Here is a 6,244-nt window from a genome sequence, read left to right on the forward strand (position 1 = left end):
CTGTTTCGGTTATTGTATTCCTTACTTTCTCGTATTAAATTCTTATTGTTAGCTTGCAACTGAATTGCTTATCTTATCCTGTCATATCTTATATCTTATTTGATCTCAGTAGGGCCCTAACCTTCCTCGTCACAACTCCACCGAGGTTAGGCTTGGCACTTACTGAGTACCGCTGTGGTGTACTCATGCCCTTTTTGTGCATGTTTTTCATGTGCAGATCCAGGTACTTCTATCCAGTCATATCACCCCTGAGGCAAGGCGATTGCTCTAGCGACTTCGAGGTATATCTGCCGCGTCCGCAGACCAAGGAGTCTCTTTCTATTCCTGCATTTTGTATTTAGCCCTTCTGTACTTTTTGTTCTTGTTAGACATTCCGTAGTTAGAGCTATATAGTATTTCTTAGCTTGTGATTCATGGGTTTCCGGGTTTCGGGAGTATGTATTGGTTTTGAGAAGTTAAGTATTGTGTATGCCGAGCGGCATTTTATATATCGTTTATTTCGGTTATTTTTAGTTTTTTATTATTTCTTCCGCAAGTTTTGCTTATGTTCCGCATTGAATGGGGAATGGCTATATCATGGAAGTATGCATGAAAAACTGTGTGATTCGCAAGTAAGGATTAATTGCATCTGGATAAGTAGGTTTCCCTTTGAACTTTCCGTTGTGAACTTATCTCGGATATACTCGATTAATCGGTAGATTTGATATCTTTGAACCGTCGAACTTTGGTGTATACCTAGACAACCACAAGTCACACAACCAACCCTTAACCGTCTTTGGTTCTCATTGTTGTGTTCGTTTCAGCCATGAACACCGCCTGGTTTCATAAGTGCGTAGAGAACTGGCCGTACGAAGTTCTCCTTGAAGCGGCTAACACTTCACACTTACATAGGTGATTCCTAAACGTGTCATCCCGTAGATACACTATTTGATATACCCCGTATCAAATTTAGAAATCATTAAAAAGCCTTAATGCTTTATCCTTGGTACTGAATATTGTCTCATCACGAGAATGGACCAAAAGATTATTTGACAATGTTGAACCGTCATTAATGACTTTGTTTGATCTCCTTGAACCTAGATCTTGGGATCTCCAGTCTTCAAGGTAGAGTTACCATCACTATGACTTATTCTCGGCCACAGTCCCATTCCCCTTGATGACTTCTCAACTACCTCTCTAGTTAGGCCTTTTGTAAGTGGATCCGACACATTATCACTTGACTTTACATAGTCAATAGTGATAATTCCTCTAGAGAGTAATTGTCTAACGGTTTTATGTCTTCATCGTATATGATGAGATTTACCGTTATACATAACGCTCCCTGCCCTTCCAATTGCCGCTTGACTATCACATGTATGGATATTGGTGCCAACGGTTTGGGCCAAAATGGAATATCTTCCAAGAAATTCTGGAGCCATTCAGCTTCTTCACCGGCTTTATCCAAGGCTATGAACTCAGCCTCCATTGTAGAGCGGGCAATACAAGTTTGTTTGGACGACTTCCAAGATACCGCTCCTCCACCAATAGTGAATACATATCCACTTGTGGACTTGGAATCAGTTGATCCGGTGATCCAATTTGCATCACAGTATCCCTCAAAGACCGCAGGATATTTACCGTAGTGCAAAGCAAAGTCCTGGGTATGTACTAAATACCCCAAAACTCGTTTCATGGCCATCCATTGAGATTGACATGGATTGCTCGTATATCGACTCAATTTACTTATCGCACAAGCTATATCTGGTCGTGTACAATTCATGATGTACATTAAGAAACCCAACATACGAGCATAATCCAATTGTGATATGCTTTGGCCTTTGTTCTTTGCTAATGCAAGATTCATGTCAATTGGAGTCTTTGCAAATTTAAAACCCAAATGCTTGAATTTTTCAAGTATTGTCTTAATATAATGAGATTGTGACAATGCCAGACCTTGAGAAGTCTTATGGATCTTAATTCCCAGAATTAAATCAGCAACTCTCAAGTCTTTCATATCAAACTTGCTAGTTAGCATACGCTTAGTAGCATTTATGTTGGAAATGTCATTACCCATTATGAGCATATCATCCACATATAAGCAAACAATGACTATGTGATTTGGAACATTTTTAATGTACACACATTTATCACATTCATTTATCTTACATCCATTTGACAACATTGTTTGGTCAAATTTAGCATGCCATTGTTTGGGTGCTTGTTTTAATCCGTAAAGGGACTTAACAATTCTACAGACCTTCTTTTCTTTACCTAGAACCACAAACCCTTCAGGTTGTTCCGTGTATATATCTTCCTCCAACTCTCCATTTAAGAAGGCCGTCTTAACATCCATTTGATGAATTTCAAGACCATAAACTGCAGCTAAAGCTGCTAACGTTCGTATGGATGTAATTCTTGTAATTGGAGAGTATGTATCAAAATAGTCAAGACCTTATCGTTGTCTATACCCTTTGACCACAAGTCTTGCCTTATATTTGTCAATAGTGCCATCATCTTTCATTTTCCTCTTAAAGATCCATTTAGAACCCAACGGTTTATTTCCAGGAGGAAGATCAACCAATTCCCATGTATGGTTGTTCAGTATAGATTCTATTTCATTATTGACTGCCTCTTTCCATAACAATGATTCCGAAGAAGACATAGTTCGTTAAATGTTTGAGGCTCATCTTCCAATAAGAAAGTCACAAAATCTGTTCCAAATGAAGTAGACATTCTTTGACATTTACTACGTCTTGGATCCTCCTGGTTAAGTGTACTTTCTTTTGTTTCTTCCCGAGGTCGTTTAGATCCTTCACCAATCGACTCGTATTCCTTTGTATACGGATATATATTTTCAAAGAACTCAACATTATCTGATTCTATAACCGTATTAATATGAATGTCGGGATTTTCTGATTTATGAACCAAAAATCGATATGCTTTACTATTAGTCGCATATCCTATGAAAACACAATCAACGGTTTTCGGTCCTATTTGTACCCTTTTGGGTTTAGGAACTTGCACTTTTGCCAAACACCCCCACACTTTAAAATAATTCAAGTTGGGCTTCCTTATTTTCCATTTTTCATATGGAATGGATTGTGTTTTGCTATGGGGTAGTCGATTTAGTATTCGGCTAGCCGTAAGAACGGCTTCCCCCACAAGTTCTGTGGCAAACCAAAACTTATCAATAATGCGTTCATCATCTCCTTTAATGAACGATTCTTTCTTTCTGCAATCCCATTAGATTGGGGCGTGTAAGGGGCCGTTGTTTGATGAATAATTCCATATTCTAAACAGATTTGTTCAAAAGGATATTCATATTCACCACCCCTAGCACTTCTTATCATTTTGATTTTCTTGTTAAGTTGCGTTTCAACTTTATTTTTGTATTGCTTGAATGCGCCTATTGCTTCATCTTTACTATTAAGTAAGTAAACATAGCAATATCGAGTACTATCGTCAATAAAAGTTATGAAATACTATTTTCCACCGCGAGATGGTATTGACTTTATTTCACAAATATTTGTGTGAATTAAGTCTAAAGGATTTGAATTCCTTTCAACCGACTTATAAGGATGTTTAACATACATAGATTCCACACATACTTGATATTTTGATTTTTCACATTCAGACTTGGGCAATACTTCCAAATTTAATCATTTTCCGTAAGGTTTTATAATTGACATGACCCAAACGTATATGCCTTAATTTATTTGACTCAAGTAAGTAAGACGAAGCTGAAATTTTATTATTATTTTCAACAACCATTACATTCAGCTTGAAAAGACCCTCAGTGAGGTAACTTTTCCTACAAATATTTCATTCTTACTTATTACAACCTTATCGGAAACAAAAACACATTTAAAACCATTCTTAACAAGAAGTCCAGTAGAAACTAAATTCTTCCTAATCTCGGGAACATGAAGGACAATGTTCAAAGTCACCACTTTGCCGGAAGTCATTTTGAGAAATATCTTCCCACAGCCTTCAATCTTGGCCTTTGAAGCATTTCCCATAGAAATCTTCTCATCGGGTCCAACAGGAGCATAAGTAGCAAAAGCTTCTCTAACAACACAAACATGGCGAGTGGCTCCAGAATCAATCCAGCACTCTTTAGGATTGCCCCCCAAGTTGAATTCGGAAAGCATGGCACATAAGTCGTCAACATCATCATGCTTTTCAACCATGTTTGCTTGACCCTTGTTCTTGTCTTTCTTCGGAGCACGACACTCCGTAGATTTGTGTCCGGTTTTTCCATAGTTGTAGCAGTTTCCACTGAACCGCTTCTTGCTTGGGTTGTATTTCGGTCCAGAAGCCTTCTTCCTCTTTTTGTTCTCTTCAACAATATTTGCTCCCATTATTGTTGAGTTTCCACGGCCTCTCTTTTCAGCAGCTTTGTTGTCCTCTTCGATTCTCAATCAAACAATGGAGATCTTCAAGGGACATCTCCTTGCGTTTGTGTTTCAAGTAGTTTTTGAAGTCCTTCCACAAAGGAGGCAACTTCTCAATCATCGCTGCTACTTGAAATGCTTCATTGATGACAAGACCTTCAATGAAATATCTGTTAGTAAAAATACTAAGATTACTACTTTCAACATCAATATTAATTTGATTTATACCTTCAGCAAGGAGATCGTGAATAATCACTTGCAATTCCTGGACTTGGGTAATAACAGACTTGCTATCTACCATTTTGTAGTCCAAAAACTTTGCAGCAACAAACTTTTTCAACTCGGCATCTTTGGTTTTGTATTTCTTATCAAGCGCAGTCCATAGTTCCTTTGACGTTTCCACGCCACTGTACACGTTATACAAAGCATCCTCCAGCCCGCTTAGAATATAATTCTTGCACAATAAATTTGAATGTTTCCACGCCTCAATCACGAGAAAGCGTTCAATTTCTGGAGTTTCATCGGACAGCACAGTGTTGATACCCAATTTTTCCCTATGTATTTTGTACCCAAAATACTTCCAAAATAGCATATGTGTGCATATATAAGCACACCCATGAGTTTTGGTATTTTTCATGATTTTTAAACCAATTTATTGCCTGTTTTAATACCACAAAAATCCAAAATTATTCCCAAATTATCATTTTTGGTGAGTAACTTATTTCATTCTCATGTTTACACCAAAATATAAGTAAGGTAATTTTTGCATATTTTTTACAAATTCATTTGGCATTTTTAAAGCTAAATTGCATATAATTGCAATCATAGCCTATCTTGTAATTTTTAGCATTTTATAATTATAAAGTTAATCCCAGCATTTTTAAATTAATATTTATACAATATTTATTTACCCAGTACTCTTAATTTACTTTTAAAATTGTGTTACTATTTTATAAAAAATTAAAAAGGGAAAATTGGCTATTTACGATTTAGCCCCAATGCATTTCAATTATAGCCAAATTGATAACCCAATTCAGCCCCAATTTGAGCCCAAATCACCCCAGCCCAATTACCCAATCAACCCGACCCAATACCCATTAAATCAAACCCGCCCGCTTTCTTTTAATCTGAGCCGTTGATCATTTTTTATCAACGGCCCAGATCTCCCCTTTCCTTTTTTAATTTCAAACAACCCCAAACCCTACCCCATTCCTCACAATACGCCGCCTCTGAATCCTACTCTTTTCTCAACTCTCTCTCAACTCACCTCAAACCCTAGCCGCCGCCTCTCACCGAAACCCTAATCCATGGCTTCCCTGACTCATCGGAGGCCTATACCGGCCTCCCATGGCTTCTATGCGCTCATCTCTGAGGTCCTATGACCAGATCTTGAAGGGGTCTCGACCAAGCCGTTGCTCAATGGCTGTTCTCCGGTCGCCTTCAACCTCTGTCCGGCTAGCTATGGCCATTCGAGCTCGATCTTCGACTATCCTGCCTAGATCTGGAGTTTCCAAAGCCTTTCTCGTCGCCTGGGTTTCTTATGAAACCCTAGCTCTAAGGTTCTTTCTATTTATTTCTTAGATTTGCTCCAAGATCTATATGTGTTTGAACGTTATGAGCATGTTTCTCAAAGTTTCCCCAATTTTTTGCTTTCAGAACTCTATGTTCTTTTAACTATGGTTTTAGGTTAAGTTATTTCGAAGTTCCTCTCTTATTCTTGGCATGTTTCTGACTTTGTTTGTTTGTTTTCCTTATCTGAGTAAGCATGTTGAAAACCCTAATTTTGTGATTGTTTGAGTCTGTTTGTTAAGATTTCATTCGATTCATACGATGATCATCTCGTTAGGTTTGTTTAGTAACTTAACGTTTAA

This window comes from Nicotiana attenuata, unplaced genomic scaffold, assembly GCF_001879085.1.
Source record: "Nicotiana attenuata strain UT unplaced genomic scaffold, NIATTr2, whole genome shotgun sequence".
Taxonomy (NCBI): domain Eukaryota; kingdom Viridiplantae; phylum Streptophyta; class Magnoliopsida; order Solanales; family Solanaceae; genus Nicotiana; species Nicotiana attenuata.